The sequence below is a fragment of the Pseudophryne corroboree genome, chromosome 9 (genome assembly GCF_028390025.1).
Source record: "Pseudophryne corroboree isolate aPseCor3 chromosome 9, aPseCor3.hap2, whole genome shotgun sequence".
Classification (NCBI taxonomy): domain Eukaryota; kingdom Metazoa; phylum Chordata; class Amphibia; order Anura; family Myobatrachidae; genus Pseudophryne; species Pseudophryne corroboree.
In genome coordinates this window covers 186,402,217-186,423,377 of record NC_086452.1, presented here as the reverse complement: position 1 = coordinate 186,423,377, position 21,161 = coordinate 186,402,217, and the positions used below count along the sequence as shown (strand labels likewise).

Genomic DNA, 21,161 nt, shown 5'->3' with positions numbered 1-21,161 from the left:
CAAAAAAGTATTTGGACAGCCACCGATTGTGCAAGTTGACCTACTTAAAAAGATGAGAGAAGTCTGTAATTTCCATCATAGGTACACTTCAACTGTGAGAGACAGAATCTGAAAAAAAGCTAGGAAATAACTTTGTATGATTTTTAAACAATTTATTTGTATATTCTTGCGGAAAATAAATATTTGGACAATCAAAAAGTTTAACTCAATACTTTGTAATATAACCTTGGTTGGCAATTACAGAGGTCAAACGTTTCCTGTAGTTCTTGACCAGGTTTGCACACACTGTAGCAGGTATTTTGGCCCACTCTTCCATGCAGATCTTCTCTAGATCTGTTATGTTTTGGGGCTGTTGCCGGGCAACACGGACTTTCAACTCCCTCCACAGATTTTCTATTGGGTTGAGGTCTGGAGACTGGCTAGGCCACTCCAGGACCTTGAAATGCTTCTTACGGAGCCACTCAATAGTTGGCCGGGCAGTGTGTTTGGGGTCATTGTCATGCTGGAAGACCCAGCTATGTTCCATCTTCAATGCTCTTACTGAAGGAAGGAGGTTTTTGCCCAAAATCTCACGATACATGGCCCCAATCATCCTCTCCTTAATACGGATCAGTCGTCCTGTCCCCTTTGCAGAAAAGCAGCCCTAAAGCATGATGTTTCCACCCCCATGTTTCACAGTGGGTATGGTGTTTTTGGGATGCCATTCATCATTCTTCTCCCTCCAAACACGGTGAGTGGAGTTTATACCAAAAAGTTTGATTTTACCCTCCTCTGACCACATTACATTCTCCCAATCCTCCTCTGGATCATCCAGATAGTCACTAATAGGGTTTCAATCCATGACGACGTAGTGTGTTACTAATGGTAACCTTTGTGACTGTGGTCCCAGCTCTCTTGAGGTCATTGACCAGGTTCCCCCGTGTAGTTCTGGGCTGATTCCTCACCATTCTCAAGATCATTGATACCCCACGAGGTGAGATCTTGCATAGAGCCCCAGGTCGAGGGTGATTGTCAGTGATCTTGTATTTCTTCCATTTTTTAATAATTGAGCTAACAGTTGATCTCTTCTCACCAAGCTGCTTGCCTATTGTCGAGTAGCTCATCCCAGCCTTGTGCAGCTCTACAATTTTGTCCCTGGTGTCCTTAGATAGCTCTCTGGTCTTGGCCATGGTGGAGAGGTAGCAGTCTGACTGTTTGAGGGTGTGGACAGGTGTCTTTTATACAGATAACAAATTCAAACAGGTGCCATTAATACAGGTAACGAGTGGAGGATAGAAGAGCTTCTTAAAGAAGAAGTTACAGGACAGTGAGAGCCAGAAATTTTGCTGATTGGTAGGTGTCCAAATATTTATTTTCCACAAGAATATACAAGTAAATTGTTTAAAAATCATACAATGTGATTTCTTGGGTTTTTTCTTTCTTTCAGATTTTGTTTCTCACAGTTGAAGTGTACCTAGGATGGAAATTACAGACCTCTCTCATCTTTTTAAGTGGATCAACTTGCACAATCAGTGGCTGTCCAAATACTTTTTTTGCTCCACTGTATATGTGTGTATATATGTATGTATGTATGTATGTATGTATGTATGTATGTATGTATGTGTGTGTGTATAGATGTGTATGTGTATATGTATGTATGTATATATGTGTATGTGCAGGGGCAGATTGGGATTGAACACCGGCCCAGGAAATTTATGGAAGCAGCCCTAATGGGGGTGGAGTCTGTTGAGGGGGAGGGGCCTGTCAAAAGTGTGGGGTCACTCCTGAGTGGTCCTGATTCTGAGATGGACACAGTTGGGGCCTTCTTTGCTTTACGTTATGCTAATGTTGCAACAATGCCCTTTCCTGATGGACAGATATGTCCACTTTCAGTGTCTACTGACACTGCAATCATGCCTTTAATCTACTTCTGATTTTATTGACTTTTCATTCCACAAACCACTTTTTTTGAACCTTATATGTTCCAAAGGGGATGTTGTTATGTGACCGGCACCTACATCCCACCCCCTCACTATTATGACAGCCGGCATGCCGACCAACAGGGACTATTCCCACTCGTGGGCGTCCACGACACCCATAGAGTGGAAATCGAACCTGTGGCATGCTCAACTCACCAACGAGCCCACAAGGGGCTTCGTTCTGCCCACATCCTCCTGCCAGGTAAGTAAATGCTGGGATCCCGTCATCTGTATTGTGACCGTCTGGTCACGCATACCCAACTCATTGATAAGGCTGTTGGCTGGGGCCAGGGAGCGGATGCTGCTGGGCTGGTAAACTTTCTCAAGGTCCCCCGTCAGTAGAACAGCTCTACAACATCTTACGGCAAGCAGCTCCTGGAAGTGCCTGCTAGCTTAACTTCCTGATTACATTCCAATCAATGGACACGCGGCTCCCGGCCAACAGTGTTAGCCAGCCCAGCCTGAGTGTGAAACGGCCTGGCTGAGGGGGATATGGGACCAGCCAATCGGAATCTGTCATGGTGTCCTGGTGGGCCAATCCGCCCCTGTGTATGTGTGTATATGTATATGTGTGTATATGTTTAGTATGTATGTGTATGTATGTATATATATGTATGTGTGTGTGTGTGTATATATATATATATATATATGTATATATATATATATATGCAGACTGGATCAAGGCGGCACTCAAAGACTTGCACAGGTAGTGAAAAAGGCATCCGAGCAGGGATGCTATTTTTAATAAGTGTTACGTTTCGGGGACGTATCCCCTTCCTCAGACAGTGATACAGTGCATTAATACAGATATAAATACAAGAATCAATTAGTGCCACTTACCCCCCTTTTTTGTATCACTCACAGCTGCGTGCATCGCGGTGCTCCAGACTTCCCCCGTCCGACACTTCCGGTCTCTGCGTCACCACAGGTCAGGAAGTGACGTACATGGGCCGGTCGGTTGCCATGACGACGCGCCGTGAGCTGTCACATAGAAAGCAATGAACCATAAGCGATAAATGGATTTAAAACATCTAGATACTAGATAAATATATTACATTTTTAAAAAAAACAAACACATTGTGATTTGCAACCAAAACATGACATACATAAAAATTGCGCTAAATATAAGCTCGAGTATGCCTGAGAAGTGAAAAAAAGGGTGACAAAAAACATGCAATATACTAATATAGTACATACACTGGACAATGTGGGACCCGAACCTGGGATATGACATAACATTACAAAGAGGTAATTTATATGTGTCTCCTTATTCGTATAATCAATATTTGATGAAATTTAGAACAATTACCAGCATATATCATGCCCTTACCAAACATAACAAAACCTTACCCATAGGCCGTTATATACGGGCAAATGAGTATGTGTGTGTCGACATGTGTGAAATAAAGTTGTACTTTCAAGGTGTGTGTCTCCTGTTTTTATTTGGGTATTTTTTTCCAGTAGTACTACAGGTACCAGCGGGCCCGTTTTTCTCCCGCATGCTGGTACTTGTGGTTCTCCAAGTACCAGCTTGCGGGGGAGGCTTGCTGGGACTTGTAGTACTACTGGAAAAAACAATATTCTTGACATTTTCTCAAGGCTATCAGCCCCCCATCCGCAGCCCTTGGATGGGGGGGACAGCCTCGGGCTTCACCCCTGGCCCTTGGGTGGCTGGGGGGATGGGACCCCTTGATTGAAGGGGTCCCCACTCCCCCAGGGTACCCCGGCCAGGGGTGACTAGTTGGATATTTAATGCCACGGCCGCAGGGCGCTGTATAAAAGTGACCCCCGGCTGTGGCATTATCTGTCCAGCTAGTGGAGCCCGATGCTGGTGTAAAAAATACGGGGGACCCCTACTCTTTTTGTCCCCCTTATTTTTTGCACCAGCACCAGGCGCAGAGCCCGGTGCTGGTTTTAAAAATACGGGGGATCCCATGATATTTTTCCCCCCGGATTTTTAGAACCAGGACCGGCTCGAAGAGCCCGAGGCTGGTTATGCTTTGGAGGGGGGACCCCACGCCATTTTTTTGGGGGGATTTTACCATTCCATTTAAAAAAATAATATTAATAATATTTTTAAAAATATATAAATAATACTTGTGCCTCCAAAAAAGACAAACCAAGTACCTAATCCCTTCTAATATAAATAGATATGCTATTACCAATAAAAAAAACACCAAAAAAAACATGTTTTAAATTTTTTTTATTAGATTCCCCCACCAAAGTGTGGCGGATTGAAAATGACGAATTTACTGTCTAAAAGCACTGTTGTCGAATTTCCAAACTTCAATTGAATATACTTTTGTCGAATTGCCGCATTTGTACCATTGCAGAAATGTCGAATTTGACAAATGTCGAATTTCAAAAATTGAATTCTGAAAGTCAGTTTTTTGACGGAAAGTACTGAATTGCATTGTCGATTATTATTTTTTTGGCGAAAAAGTCCAGTTTTTCGACAATTTCGGGAATTCGACCGCAATTGCATATACCCCTATATCTAGCTATATCCGGGGTAGTTAAACTCAGATATAGTTGCCGACAGCAAGTTGGTTAAATCCTGTTTTTTTCTGTTTAAAAATCAAAGTTTATTGTATTCAAAGAATGGCTGATCCAGGGGGAATCTCCTGGAATCAATGCTGTTCCCATGTGAAGGCAAATATTGCATGTTTGAATAGGCAGCACTGCTTGCGCTCCTTAGTGGTGCTGCCTACGTTCCAAGGGGCACTTTCGGGATCTGTCAGCTGTCTGCATTCAGCTGCTGCTGACATCAGCGTGTGGCTATACGAACGAATATTCATATCAGGTGTGGTGACACCTTTAGGGAATTTGATCCGTTAAAGCTGCCTTGCGCACATCTTGAACGTCCAATACCAATTTTTTCTTTTGTAAGTTCTGTTATAGACTTAAAAGATACGACAAGTTTCTATTTTTTATTTTTGTAGAATATCCCTTGGGAGAGGGGATATTTTTTGATCTGTCTACGGGTTTTTTTTATTCCTTTTACGTAGCCAATTACAAAGAGTTTTGTCTCCTCCATAGACCGTAATAAGAGGACAAGTGGGGAGTTGGAGGTCATTGGGGTCTCTCTCTCTCCTTCTTTCTGAATTTTTATCCATATGGACATGAAAGGGAATTTAAACAACGGCTATTTCATACTCCTGGACATTGAAAGGTTGAAACTGATTTTATACTGTCTGGTTTTTGGGACTTTACATCCGAATTCCTAAGTAACAATGTATTCTGAACATAATTTATACCTAACAAGTATTAGTCAAGATAGTGATTTATGGACTTTCTCAAGGATTTCACCTGTGGACTTTTAAATGTCACTTCCTTTGGATTTAAAAAACAATTAAATCACTGTCCGAGTATATCTCAATGTTTTTCCCCCCCTTTAGTCCCCTTAAAAACTATCCTAAAGTGTTACTTTTGTGCTACTTCAGAGGTGAGTAGATTAGATACACTTAAATAGGGACAATTTGTTTTCTAGGTGCATGTTGGTGATATATATTGGACGATTTGTCATTTATCATCTAATGTGTACCCCAATCATGTGTCCTCATGTGTCATTCCTCACATCTTCTCATCTGATATGTTGTGCATTGGGTGGAAGGATGTCAGGAGTGACAGCATGCATTTGGACAAAATATGGAAAGAGATATATCAAACCATTGCAATGGGTGGGTGGAGGATGCTGTGATCTATCTGGTTTCCCTTTGTCCCAGCGCGAATGGCGTTGGCCATATAAGGGGTGTGCAGTAGGATTACGGATGTGTTTAAAAGAAAATTATTATAATTACAAAATTAACATTCACTAGAAGGTCCATAACTTTCCTGGACTTGAGGGTGGGTGCATTATTGTGATGGAGAAGGGAACCAAGAGTGCAAGTTCTTGGTTGGTGCCTGGAAATGGCTTTCAACACATCTGGCAGACATTGGTTGGCATACCATTCCTCAGTGATGGTGCTATGCAGCATGCGTGGTACAGCAGACCAGTCTTGGACACAAAGACAGCTATTATACCTAGCCAGCAAGTTGCGGCTCCAAGTCATCCAAGCTACCTTCTGCTCATGACCCAGCATGTAGAAACCTTGCTCAGGAGAGCAGATGGATCCCGATGAGATACCTGTCTCCTTCTCTAACTGGGCAACAATCACCCTGCACCCACCTCAACAAGAGCCGGCCCTAGCCAATTTGATGCCCTAGGCAAAATGTTGTCTGGTGCCCTCTAGCACCGCCGCTAGTTCTGCATCTGACCCAGCAACACCTCGGGCAGTGGGCCCCACCGGGAGGTTACCCTATGGGCCAGTTCAACCCTGCATAATGCCACACAGTAATGCCCATAATACACATAATTCCACACAGTTATGCACTTTATACACATGCCCCACATTAGTAATGCCCATAATACACATAATTCCACACAGTAATGCACCTTACACACATGCCCCACATTAGTAATGCCCATAATACACATAATTCCACACAGTAATGCACCTTACACACATGCCCCACATTAGTAATGCCCATAATACACATAATGCCACACAGTAATGCACCTTACACATATGCCCCACATTAGTAATGCCCATAATACACATAATTCCACACAGTAATGCACCTTACACATATGCCCCACATTAGTAATGCCCATAATGCACATAATTCCACACAGTGATGCACCTGACACATATGCCCCACATTAGTAATGCCCATAATACACATAATTCCACACAGTAATGCACCTTACACATATGCCCCACATTAGTAATGCCCATAATACACATAATGCCACACAGTAATGCACCTTACACATATGCCCCACATTAGTAATGCCCATAATACACATAATGCCACACAGTAATGCACCTTACACATATGCCCCACATTAGTAATGCCCATAATACACATAATGCCACACAGTAATGCACCTTACACATATGCCCCACATTAGTAATGCCCATAATACACATAATGCCACACAGTAATGCACCTTACACATATGCCCCACATTAGTAATGCCCATAATACACATAATTCCACACAGTGATGCACCTGACACATATGCCCCACATTAGTAATGCCCATAATACACATAATTCCACACAGTGATGCACCTTACACATATGCCCCACATTAGTAATGCCCATAATACACATAATTCAACACAGTAATGCACCTGACACATATGCCCCACATTAGTAATGCTAGTAGCTTGTTTTATAAAGCTTACTTTTGTTTGCTGGCGTGCTTGCAGTCAGTATGTGCGCCCATGCAGTTCCCTGGATCTGTTACTGCGTTTTGTGAGATGGGGTGGCAGGATGGGTGCTTGCGCTCTCACCCATTAAAGGGGCAACCATACAAGGGATGTGACATCACAGGGTATGCCATCCTGGCAGGGGAATTTTTACGGCATGGACTGACTAGGAAATGAAGTGTGGGGAGAACACATGCCCATGTTATGTCCCTGCAGACACCTGGGGTTTGCACAGGGATAAGGGACACACACAGGATGGCAGGGTCCCCCTCCCTCATGTGCACAAACAGTATAGGTGATGTCAGATTAATGTGAAGCAATCTTCCAAATACACATGTGGTATCATAAGGAGCCATTTAGTAATAACCTTATATAGTCAGTGAAAATGTCACAGGTCTAGGAATTGCAGTTACTGGGCTTCTGCTGTCTGTCTGAGGTCTCACAAGTCAGGGGCATTCAAGCATGTCAAATAGAGTATAAAGAACTTTAAGGGAGAGTGTGCATTTTATTTGACAAATGTAAACAGCAGTGTATACAAGTACTGATTGAATACATTTGGAAAGTAACAGATAGTTTGCAGACTGTGCCTCCCAGCATTAGATACTGCAGGGACATGCTTGGATGCACCTAGACATGCTTGGATGCCCTAGGCAAATGCCTAGCCTGCCTATAGCCAAGGCCGGCTCTGACCTCAACTATGGCCTGCATGGCAGCAATGTTGGCTTTTGTGATGGCAGATACAGGTTAGCTGCAAAGTGCCTTGTCTTCCAGTGACCGTTTCCTGTGCCAAAATTCTGCAAACCACTCAAACACTGTGGTGCGGGATGGTGCTTCTTCGACAAAAGCAGCTCGCAGTCAGTCAAAATTCTCCTGCTTTTGCAGACCACGCTTTATAGTTGTGGAAGATCATGGCTCTCTAGTGACCTCTGCTGGCTCTCTAGTGACCTCTGTTGAGCTCCAAAACAAATTTCACAAGAACTTTAATCAGAGACTCTACCTATGTATTGCAAATCCGGGAGCTTGTTGCGCACCACCTATGTGCTCGATGTTGTTTGTGCTGGGGTGGAGGAAGATTGGAGAGACTGTTGCATCTTTTGAGTGTCATTCTGTGTGCTTAGATTAGGATTTCTAACTTGCAGTGTCGGATTTCAAACAACAGGGGGACTGTGAAAGATATTGTCATGATTCTATCCAAACTAAATCAACCTCTTTTAGATGTCACATAGACGGCTCAGAATCCAGTTGGCTTAGTTCATTAGCATCTCAAAAGATTTAGCTATAGTCTCTAAAATACTTGTACAGGAAGTATTATGTGGCAGGAAGAAGTCAGAATGGACACATCAGCACAAGAGATGTAAACCATGGTTTCAATGGGTTGTAGGTCACTGCCTATTACCTGAACCAGTGCATTCTGGGTAGAACTATAAAAGCCATAACCAGGCTAAAGCCAAATCTCTTTGACCACTACACCTTGACCACTCCATTTTTGCACACTACACCTAGACTTCTACACACTGTAAGTTATCTTTTTCCTGCACTCTGCTTGCATTTTATTTATATATATATCTATATATATATATATATAGTCTTGTCTACCTTGCAATATATATTATATTCATAATCCTGTAATCTATTCAATACTCTGTACCCTGTTTGCAATACAATGTATACTCCTCTCTCTTCCATCTCTTTGCCTATTTACTTAAGTTACATATACAGACAGACTCACTTCCAAACTTGCTTACACATCTCATGTGTACAGCAGACACACACACACACACACACACACACACACACACACACACACACACACACACACACACTCCCCCAAGTGTTTCTGTCAGATTGTGTTCCCCAATATATCAATAATCTAAGATTAGTTGAGTACATGAATGAAACAGCTATACCTTATACATAAACACTTAACACATACATGCAGCAAACCTGCTTACACATCTCTCATATGTACAGCCAGGGATAGACTGGGACTCCATCCGGCCCTGGCATACATGCGCCCATGTAAAGGGCGTGCGGATACTGCAAATGGGGGCATGTTGCGAGTCAGGGGGCGTGGACTCACGGCACGCCCCCATATTGCTTAGCAATGGGGCATGTCTGGCAGTGGCAGCGGGGGACAAACCAGAGAGCCGTAAGCTGCGCTGAGCACAGCCTTCCCGGCTCTCTGTGGACCGGACCGGCCCACCAGCCCATCGGCGCTTCTGGCATTTGCCAGAAGTGCCAGATGGCCTGTCCGGCCCTGTGTACAGCAGACACACACATAAAACCCCCCAAGTGTTTTCTTATTACCTTACACATAAACACATAAACCACACAGCCACATGTTACAAGCCACATGTTAGCAGATATCATTTCATACCACATGTTAGCAGATATCATTTCATACCACATGTTAGCAGCCATCTTTCTCTCCATTCATACACACTCATGCGTGCTTACACTCTCTCTCTCTCTCACTCTCTATCTGTGTGTATATATATATATATATATATATATAAATACACACATAAACAAGTAGCAAAGACTGATAATACACACATTATTTATATCGTTCAAGCATACACACAGTAACACAAAAGTATCTTTGAATTTAAATACACTAATGAGGATTAATGAAATACACAGTTCATTTAGGAACAGAATTACATTAGAAGATGTGAACTGGAAACTCACTTCTGAAGTAGCTTAGAAATATATATATATCATTATATTTGTTAAATCTATAATGTATTATCTGTATTGTGTGTAAACATTTTATGTATTGTGTATATGATCTTGCAGGTTTCTTTGTAAAGTAAAATATTTTGGGGTACATTTACTAAGCAGTGATAAGAGCGGAGAAGTGAGCCAGTGGAGATATTTCCCCATCAACCAATCAGCAGCTCTGTATCATTTTATAGTAAGCAAATTATAGATGTTACTTCAGTGCTGATTGGTTGATGGGGAAATATCTCCACTGGCTCACTTCTCCGCTCTTATCACTGCTTAGTAAATGTACCCCTTTGTACCTTAACCCCGGTTTGTATGTTTAGATAACTGAGATAAAGAATGAATGAAAGGTTTGTTTATATTGATAATTCAGTATAGTGAACTGAACAATAGATTGGTATGTATTTAGCGATTAACACATAAATGTTGGATACTTGACACAAAGGTCATTATATGTGTATTACTTTGGCGGTAAAAAAACAGGTCAAACAAAGGAATTGCATAAGTTGCTCTTACGGATTTCTAGTTGGGATGTATTAGCATTGCAACTGTGACTCCTTGTTTATGGTTGATGAGGTACAAGTTGAATGTTTTAAAAAGGTTGTGCAAAGCAATGCGTCTTAAGGCCCGTATTCATGGGCCGATGTGGGAGAGATGTGTGCTGAGCGAACCGCTCAGCACACATCTCTCCCACCGCTCAGCACAGCGCAATGTGTGCTGGGCGTGAGCGTGCGGGGGGGGCAGACGGCCATTTCACCCAGCGGGTGAAACGAGCGATCTGCTAGATTGGCCTGCATGCAGACCAAACAAGCACCAGCGATAACGATGCGTGGGGCTGCGCATCGCTATCGCTGTGAGGGCTATACACGGAGCGATCATACTTAAAATCTAAGCAATCTAGGCAGATTGCTTAGATTATCGCTCCGTGAGTACCCCCCTTTAAGGTCATCTGAGATGTTACGGGTACGTATTATCGACATGACTAAAAAAGTAGAAAGTCGCAAATTGCACCATATCCCAATATTTATAGAGATTAGTTATTAATAAGACCCAAGGTATTGTATCACTAGTATGGGGAAAGAAAGTTTCCTATAACAGTAATTTCTGAAATTTTACACACTGGAGGTACAATCCAAATTTTGATATGATTGTCCGTTTGGGCGTTATCGTTCATACAATGCAAACTATGCCTCGTAATGATGTCAACCCCTTTTCATCCTTAGGGGAGGTTTATTAAAATTCTAATTACATAGTTTTCCTATTTCCCACCTGAAGAATTGCTATGTTAAATTTCATCTTCCTAACATATCGGTGAGTAAGAGAATTAGTGATGAGTGAGTGAGTGAAGGCTTTCACATTTATATACAGGTTGAGAATCCCATATCCAAAATGCTTGGGACCAGAAGTATTTTGGATATCATATTTTTCCGTATTTTGTAATAATTGCATACCATAATGAGATATCATGGCGATGGGACCCAAGTCTAAGCACAGAATGCTTTTATGTTTCATATACACCTTATATACACAGCCTGAAGGTCATTTTAGCCAATATTTATAATAACTTTGTGCATTAAACAAAAGTTTGTGTACATACACACAATTCATTTGTTTCATATAATATAAGCTTTATACATGCAGACTGAAGGTCATTTAATACAATAGTTTTAATAACCTTGTGCGCATAGATCTTAGTGTGGTGTATGGCGTTACCAGTGATTGTAATACCAGTGATCATCCATCAGCTGTCGCTATTGAAAATCACCATTGCGCATTCAAATACTATAGTGCAAGAATCACCATTGCGCATTAGTGAGGTCTCTGTTGAAATACGCTATAGCGCAAGAACTACTTTACTGTACATATCTGTAGCTATGTGGGCCTAGTGGTATCGCCGATGGTTACCGTGCACTTCACCATTCTGTGTGCAATAGCTGTTCTATCTGCATCCAAAATGAAATGTTATTGTTTTCCAGGAAAACACTGTAGAAGAGTATTTTGTATACAAATATAATCGGTGTCACCCACAGAATATAGGCATGCTGCATATCATTTTAATCAGCTGCTTGTGTGTCATATTACATTACTTTGCAACTAAGACCGCAAACAAAAACGATCGGAGCTACTGAGTCCCGCCGCGGCATGGTGTGACTTCAAGGGCTGTTTAGAGTGACTGCAGCAAGGATGTAAGAGGACACATTTGTAGATTGGCTCAGCGTCTCCAATGCACACAAACAAAAGCACAGCTCAGAGTTGTACACAGCTTGGCAAAGTGGTATCATCGATGGCTGCCATGCCCGTGAGCTAGGGTTGAATTCCCGTAAAGGACACACTTGTATTGTATGTCTGTGTAAAGATTAGCATCTACAGTTTTTTTTCCAATTTTTCCAAAACTCTGTACTCTGTATACAGTCTCAGGCATGCACACAGATATACAGTCAAAATTAGAAAATAACTGTAGGTGCTACTTATCACACAAATATACAAGTGTTACTTTTCAAATAACGAGAGTCTTATCTTTATGAGATTGAACAATGGACCATTGCTTTAACATGTAAATTTGCGTCTGTATTCACTATTTTTATTTATTGATTTATTTTTGTTGGTCCCGACAGAGAATGAATATTTTCTACAGCGTCCATTTATTTACAGTACACTAAACACTTCAATTTCCTGATTGACTCTCTCTATCTGACCGTTGGTCTGTGTGTATAACATTACAGTTGTCACTGGCCATTTGCCAGAGCTTGCCAAGAGTACACTATCACAGTGCGGTTACTGGCCCTCATTCCGAGTTGTTCGCTCGTTATTTTTTTTTCGCAACGGAGCGATTTGTCGCAAACTGCGCATGCGCAATGTACGCAGTGCGTCTGCGCCAAGTAAATTTGCTAAAAAGTTTGGTATTTTACTCACGGCTTAATCAAGAAATCTCATCGTTCTGGTGATCGGAGTGTGATTGACAGGAAGTGGGTGTTTCTGGGCGGAAACTGGCCGTTTTATGGGTGTGTGAAAAAACGCTGCAGTTTCTGGGAAAAACGCGGGAGTGGCTGGAGAAACGGGGGAGTGTCTGGGCGAACGCTGGGTGTGTTTGTGACGTCAAACCAGGAACGAAACTGACTGAACTGATCGCAGTGGCAGAGTAAGTCTCGAGCTACTCAGAAACTGCAAAGATATTTCTTTTTGCAATTCTGCGAATCTTTCGTTCGCAATTCTGCAAAGCTAAGATTCACTCCCAGAGGGCGGCGGCTTAGCGTGTGCAAAGCTGCTAAAAGCAGCTAGCGAGCAACTCGGAATGAGGGCCACTGTTCTGTATATTCATCTGCCGCTATTCGCTCTACAGTACTGGATTAGGGGAGCATTAGGGGAGCATTAGCCACCCAGTGGTGAAGATGTGTATTGCATGTGGTCGCCCCTCAACGAGCCTCTCCGTGCAACACCTCAACAACCTGAACTATAGCTAAGGCCCCGCTGAGGCTCGTGACTGCTGGATGCAGCGGTTCACGTTGATCCAGACAAAAGATACCAGCGCTGCCTGGTCAGGACACGGACGACATCACCTGGCTACAAGGTAGGGAGAGGCAGGGTTAGTACATATTTACTGTACAACGGACTCTATATACGGACTGTGTCCACCCAATCTAACTCCTAAAGGAGCTGTAAACATTGTTTAATTACACTAAAATTAATTTTTCTTTACAGGTGCCACATTTTAGTTTTTTAGCACTCGTTTCTATAATTTTTAATGTTCTTAACATACTGAGCAGCTTTTATCTACAAGTGCACAGCGCAGTTATATATTCTATCTTCAGATTCTTATTTGTAATTCTGCAATGTGAGAATTACCGAATCAGCCCTGTAAATACAGAGACAGCACTAAATCATACAGAGGGGTGCTATGAAGGGTGTTTGATTAATACTAATTACCTTGGCCTGGTCTTGTCTGGGGGCCATGGTCCATACCTGAGCTAGTTATGGAGTCAAAGCAACACACACACGCACGCGCACGCACGCACGCACGCACGCACGCACGCACGCACGCACGCACACACACACACACACACACACACACACACACACACACACCTACCTGACCCTCTCCATGAGGGAGAAAATGCTCTGTTCCTGAACTTTCCTGGTAATGTATGATTGCCATCACCTGTGGTGAAACACCTTTCTAATCAATTAACTAGCTCACCACAGGTGATGGCAATCATACATTACCAGGAAAGTCCAGGAACAGAGCATTTTCTCCCTCATGGAGAGGGTCAGGTAGGCAAGTATGACACACACACACACACACACACACACACACGTCGCAGAGAATCACATTGTGGGCCTAATTCATCAGATTTGATCACAGCAGCAAATTTGTTTGCAAATGGGCAAAAGCATGTGCACTGCAGAGGGGGCAGAAGTAACCAGGGCTGTCTTCAGAAACTGTGGGGCCCGGGACTGACAAAATAGACAGGGCCCCTCCCCCCCAAAAAAAAAAAAAAAAATTCTGCTGCACTCTCCACCCCTATGTGATGTCATACATTGTGACGTTACATATTGTAAAGTGTTGCGGAGGTACAGGAACTGTTTACGGAGAGCTGATGCACAAATAAGGCTTGTTTTAAGAAGTCGTCCCTGCGCATCAGCCTATTGTTGATTCACAGATTGGTGCAGCTCCACAGGTATTGGCGGTAGAAGCCAGGGGGGGGGGGGGGGCCTCTCTCTATGGGCCATACTTGCCGATATTTTAAATCTCCTCTTCGGGAGATGACCGGAGAGGAGAAGCAGGTGGGCGGTGATGAGGGGGGAGCCAAGCAGATTACATCAGCAGGCCCCGCCCACCCACCGGGAAAAGACGGTAATTGGATGAAATTTGTCTAGGGGCGGGGCTAAAATGACGCGATTAGCATCTGATCGCGTCATTAGGCTCCGCCCCCCGTCGGGTACGTGATTTTACGGTGTTATTCTCACTATTCTGCCCACTTCACTAGGAAGTGGGCAGAATGCGGGAGGGGTGCCCACTCTTCCGGGGGCTGCGGGGGACTACCCGAAAACCGGGTGTCTCCCGCAGAATCCGGGAGAGTAGGTAAGTATGCTATGGGCCCGGGACACCAGTCCCCATAGTCCCTAGATGGCTGCCCTTGGTTTGGGTGGGTTATATTGTTACTGTGCATGCAGGGCCGGCGCCACCATTAGGCAGCTTTAGGCAGCTGCCTATGAGCGCCGGCCACTAGAGGGCGGCATGCTCCCTTTGAATCCATTTAAAAAAATTAAAAAAAAATGTTGCTTCAGTGGGTTAGCCTACGGGCGGCCACAGCGAGGGTCTTGTAGCGCTGACATGCCGTGTGCTAAAATGACTGAATGCATGCATGGTGCCCGCCCCCTAGCCTGTCAGACATTTCCAGCTTCACAAAACTCAGTAGCACTGGGACCCGGGACATCCTCCCTGCGCCCTCTCAGCCGGCAGTTCCCTGTCCCTCCCCCCTGCAGTGGCCGATCCTGACGAGCAGAGCCGAGCTTCTGCTAGTCACTAAGCAGCTGTCAAACCACAGCTACTGTACCACGTGTTTCCTGTGATCTAGCGCTGGACACATCACCCCTGCGGAGGACAGCTCCTGCCTGGGCTCATTGCAGCCAGCTGTGCAGTGCGAGGTGACGCTGGGTGAGCACTAGTATGTGAGTGTGTGTAACACTAGGTGACTGCTGAGTGTGAGTGACCGTGGGTGACTGCTGAGTGTGAGTGTGTGTGATTGTGACTGTGTGACAGTGGGTGACTGCTGAGTGTGTGTGATAGTGGGTGACTGCTGAGTGTGTGTGACAGTGGGTGACTGCTGAGTGTGTGAGATAGTGGGTGACTGCCTGGTGTGAGTGTGTGTGACACGGGTGACTGCTGAGTGTGTGTGATAGAGGGTGACTGCTGAGTGTGAGTGTGTGTGACACTGGGTGACTGCTGAGTGTGTGTGTGACAGTGGCTGACTGATGAGTTTGAGTGTGGGTGACACTGGGTGACTGCTGAGTGTGTGTGACACTGGGTGACTGCTGAGTGTGTGTGACACTGGGTGACTGCTGAGTGTGAGTGTGTGTGACAGTGGGTGACTGCTGTGTGTAAAATAATACAAAGAAGATACTTATGACACATAAGTATCTTCTTTATTATTTTACCTATCATTATATATGTTCAAATCACTTTGGGAGGCACCGATCGTGGTGCCTCCCGTAGTGATTAGGAAAAGTATGGGGAGCGGGGGGCGGGCACAGGTGGGCCCTAGCAATGGGCTGGAAAAGCCCATTGAAATAACATGGGAAAGCGGCACCATTAGTGGTGCCGCTTTCCTACAGGGACGTGCTTTCAACCTATGAAAGCACGTCCCTGTGAGTGAGGCCACAGTGATTGGCCAGCGGATCCGTCACTGGATCCGCTGTCAATCACTGTATGGGGCGGCATCGGTACCTGCGGAGGTGCGGCGGCGGAGGTACGGGAAGCGGCGGGCCGGGCGGCGGAGGTACGGGATGCGGAGGTACGGGATGCGGAGAGGCGGGCGGCGGTAGCGGCGGCGGTAGCAGAGTTTTGGCAGCGGAAGCGGTACCCATTTCAAAAATGGCGCCTCAGCGTCATTTTTGAAATTCAAGATGGCCACCGCGAGCCAATCATGGCTCGCCGCGTCATCGCCCCGCCCCCTCCCGCTGACTTATAAAAGTCAGCGCGAGGCAGCGGCTGTCAGTCCGACGGCGGAGGAGGAGCGGAGAAGAGCTCCTGAAGACGCCGTGGAAGTCCTAGATGGGCGGCGGCTATGCAAAAGAGCTTAGCAGCCGCCGCCCACCAGGTGAAGATGCTGGAAGTCCTGGGAAGGCGGCGGCCATGCAAAAGAGCTTAAAGGCCGCCGCCTCCCAGGTGAAGTCGTCGTGGAAGTCCTGGATGGGCGGCGGCTATGCAAAAGAGCTTAGCAGCCGCCGCCCACCAGGTGAAGACGCCGGAGGAAGACCCCAGAAGCCCTGGGGAGGTGGCGCCCTCCCAGGTGAAGACGCCGGAAGCCCTGGGAAGGCGGCGGCCATGCAAAAGAGCTAAAAGGTCGCCGCCCCCAGGTGAAGACCCAGTTTAATAAAGAATTTTTTAAAGAATGTGTTGTGTGTTTTTTTTTATATTTTCTTTACAGGTGGACTACAGGTGCCAGCGGGCCCTTTATGTCCGGGCATGCTGGCACTTGTGGTTCTCCAAGTGCCAGCATGCTGGGGCAGGCTTGCTGGGACCTGTAGGCCACCTGTAAAGAACAATATTACTATTCTTTGCAGGTGGACTACAGGTGCCAGCGGGCCCTTTATGTTCGGGCATGCTGGCACTTGTGGTTCTCCAAGTGCCAGCATGCTGGGGCAGGCTTGCTGGGATCTGTAGGCCACCTGTAAAGAACAGAACATACAATGAACCCCGCACCCACCGCCACCAGGGGTGCGGGGCATAGCACTGGGCTATCAGCCCAGTGCTGGTTGTTGCTCGGGAGGGGGGACCCCATTTTGATTTTTTGGGGACCCCACTTTCCGAGGAATTCCAGCCCTGGGCTGACTGGTTTGGGGGGTGTTTAATGGCATGGCAGGGGGACCCCACACTGAGTGTCTCCCCTGCTATGGCATTATCCCCCCTGGCTGGTTCTGCCTGGTGCTGGTTTTAGTGGTGTGGGGGGACTGCACTTTTTTTTTTTTTGGGGGGGGGGGCGAGTTTAGCTGCAGTGCCTCCCCAGGCCCTGACCTCACCGCACGTCACTGCTGCTGAGTGTGTGTGATAGAGGGTGACTGATGAGTGTGAGTGTGTGTGACACTGGGTGACTGATGAGTGTGAGTGACAGTGGGTGACTGATGAGAGTGAGTGTGTGTGACACTGGGTGACTGCTGAGTGTGTGTGACACTGGGTGACTGCTGAGTGTGTGTGACACTGGGTGACTGCTGAGTGTGTGTGATAGTGGGTGACTGCCTGGTGTGAGTGTGTGTGACACTGGGTGACTGCTGAGTGTGTGTGATAGTGGGTGACTGCTGAGTGTGAGTGTGTGTGACAGTGGGTGACTGATGAGTGTGAGTGTGTGTGACACTGGGTGACTGCTGAGTGTGTGTGATAGTGAGTGACTGCCTGGTGTGAGTGTGTGTGAAACTGGGTGATTGCTGAGTGTGAGTGTGTGTGATAGTGGGTGACTGATGAGTATGAGTGTGTGTGACACTGGGTGACTGCTGAGTGTGTGTGATAGTGGGTGACTGCTGAGTGTGAGTGTGTGTGACACTGGGTGACTGCCGAGTGTGTGTGATAGTGGGTGACTGCTGAGTGTGTTTGGCAGTGGGTGACTGATGAGTGTGTGTGACAGTGGGTGACTACTGAGTGTGTGTGACAGTGGGTGACTGCTGAGTGTGAGTGTGTGTGACAGTGAGTGACTGCTGAGTGTGTGTGACAGTGGGTGACTGCGCCAACTTTAAACTGCCATTGCATCTGCCCTGGTGCTGAGACCTGATTTGAGATGTCAGTGTCCCTGCTTGGGAAGGCGCTGCAGTGGGTGAGAAAGGGAATTGGGGAGAGGGGCTAAAGAGAAGGAAGTTAGTGAGAGGTGCCGGGGTGTGAGAAGCAAGCAGGTAGGCAGTGGGGGAAGAAAGCAGGCACGGAGTGAAACAAGGTGCAGGGAATGAGGGTGGTGGTGGTGGTGGTGGGGGGAGCAGTGAGAAGTGCAGGAGTTGAGAGGGAAGAAGAGGTTGAAAGGGTAGCCAGCAGTTAGAGTTGCAGGGGGTAGCTAAAGGTGAGAGACTCAAGCGTTAGACACAAAGAAGATCATGTGGGGAGTAGGAGGGTTACCTAGGATGATGGCGGGAGTTCAGTTTATACTTCCATATTCCCAGTTCATGCATCGACAGTATATGTATTTAGGACTGGATGCATTTAATGTAATATGTCATAAGGTTTTCTTTTTCTTTAATTTTGATGATGATTACAAACATTATTTACACAGCCTCTAGAACGTGATCACTCCTCACACTTCATGGGGTAAATTTACTAAGATGGGAGTTCTATTTAAGATGGGATGTTGCCTATAGCAACCAATCAGATTCTGCTCATTTATCTTGCACCTTCTAGAAGATAATACCTGGAATTTGATTGGTTGCTACGGGCAACATCCCATCTTAAATCGAACTCCCACCTTAGTAAATTTACCCCCATGTCTTTACTGTATATATGTATATATTTATGATGTTGTTTATGATGCAGTCTCTTCCCTCCAAACACATCGCAGGCTGTCTAATTGCACACAAATAGGTATATCCATAGTTGCCGACTTCTGGGCTGCTCTCTCCAGGAGAGAGCAGCCCGTCGGCTCAGCAGGGGGGGCAGGCAGTGAGGTGACGTGACAGGGGGGCGGACCAGAGGCGGAATGGGCCGTGGCTTCTGGACCGCATCATTTAAGCCACGCCCCCCGCTGTGTAATGCCGCAATTACCGGCATTATACAGCAGGGGGCGTGGTTACGATGACGCGATTCAACAAGAATCGCGTCATCGCCTGCCCGGACCGCCCACTTTACTCGTTAAGTGGGCGGCGGGCAGGGGGTGACCCACGGATATCGGGAGTCTTGCCTGCTCTTCCGGGGGGCCGGGAGGGTCACCCGTTTTTCGGGAGCCTCCCATCCATTCCGGGAGGGTAGGCAAGTATGGGTATATCGCCTGCTCTAGTGAACGGGCGATGTATATCTGTAGTGCATCAGTGGGTGTGTACACTTGTTATGTTTGTGAAGGCAGCGTTCATAGACATATTGCGTCAACCCTGCAGCACAGCTGATGCTGATACAGTATATCTTGCAGATATATTGGTCTGTCTGGCTGTGTGTATGGGCGGCCGTACTCTGACTGCATGGACTGACATCACAGCTGGGCCAATTCAAATGCCCGTCCAGTTGTGATGTCTGCACAGAGACATCAACTGGCTGATTGGTAAGTGTGTATGCTTACCGAATGGGCCGCTATATTGGCGGATTCATCTGCATAGTGTGCGCTAAACCTCAGATCAGCAGCAAAGTTTGGTTGTGTGTGTAGACCAGCGTGTAGATATTTTTATACAATTGCACAACAAGACCACTATACCAGCAGAGGGATCTGCAGATGTATGCTTCCACGCCGAACAGAAAATACTAAATAAAAGTCTTTGTAACTTTTAAAACTAATCAATACTGCAGCTGCCAGCTTTAATAAGAGGTCAGGGGTGGGGGGTAGGCTATAGTTTTGCCTAGGGTGCCAAGAAACCTTGCACCGGCCCTGTGTGCATGTGCAGAGTAAATATGTTTATTTTTGCACTGCAATTTAGATTTCAGTTTGAACACACCCCACCATACTTACCGACATTTTCATTCTCCTCTCCGGGAGAAGCCCAGAGAGGAGACGCTGCAGTGACTTCGGGGGGCGGGGCCGGACTGTGACATCACTAAGCCCCGCCCCCGCATCGGGAAATGCCGCGAGTCGCGGGTCCGCGGGAAGGGGGCGGGGCTAAAATGACGCGATTTGCATCATTTTAACCCCTTCTCCACCCGACGGACCCGCGAATCGGGAGGTTATCTCTCCATCCTGCTCGCATCACTAGGGTGCGAGCAGGATGCGGGAGATCTGCCCACTCTTCCGAGGGGTGCGGGAGGCTACCCCAAAAAACGGGAGCCTCCCGCAGCTTCCGGGAGAGTAGGTAAGTATGCACCCCACCCAAATCTAACTCTCTCTGCACATATATCTCACTGCCCCCGCTGCAGTGCACATGGTTTTGCCCATTTACTAACAAATTTTCAGCTACAATCAGATCTGAATTAGTCTCAGTGTATACTGACCATTCTCTTAACACTAAGCATTTATTCCTGTGCTATAGTACCCAGCTCCATGGAGAAGAATCTCCATGAAAGTGATCAAAAGCTTGTCTTTCTAATGAGTCATTTGCACAATTGAACACAGAAATTTATCACAAGACTAGCATTTATATTTAGCAAAATGTGATTAGCTTCAGTTAGTTCTGACCATTAACAGTGCACTTTTGTTTTTGGGGTCTAGTTATCATTTATTACTTAACTATTTCACTGACCTGGCCAAGTGGATTATCACATGTCGACATAGCCACTGCCAATTTTTTCATTTCTTTCCATCTTTCTGACCTATTCAGATCTGTGTCCTAGTGAACATCAACATGATACAGGGCAACTGTCCAACTTCCAAGTTTGTTTTTCATAA

The 21,161-nt window shown here is 45.8% G+C and overlaps 1 long non-coding RNA gene across 1 annotated transcript in view; it reads right to left on the bottom strand.

The window, feature by feature from the left end:
* Positions 1-21,161, bottom strand: part of LOC134957831 (uncharacterized) — a 48,610-nt gene that overhangs the window by 24,779 nt on the left and 2,670 nt on the right. Inside the window, exons 2-3 of the long non-coding RNA XR_010186761.1 lie at positions 21,016-21,139; positions 2,799-2,939 (exon numbers count right to left, since the gene is read on the bottom strand). This is a non-coding gene — a long non-coding RNA (uncharacterized LOC134957831). The remainder of the gene's footprint in view (positions 1-2,798; positions 2,940-21,015; positions 21,140-21,161) is intronic.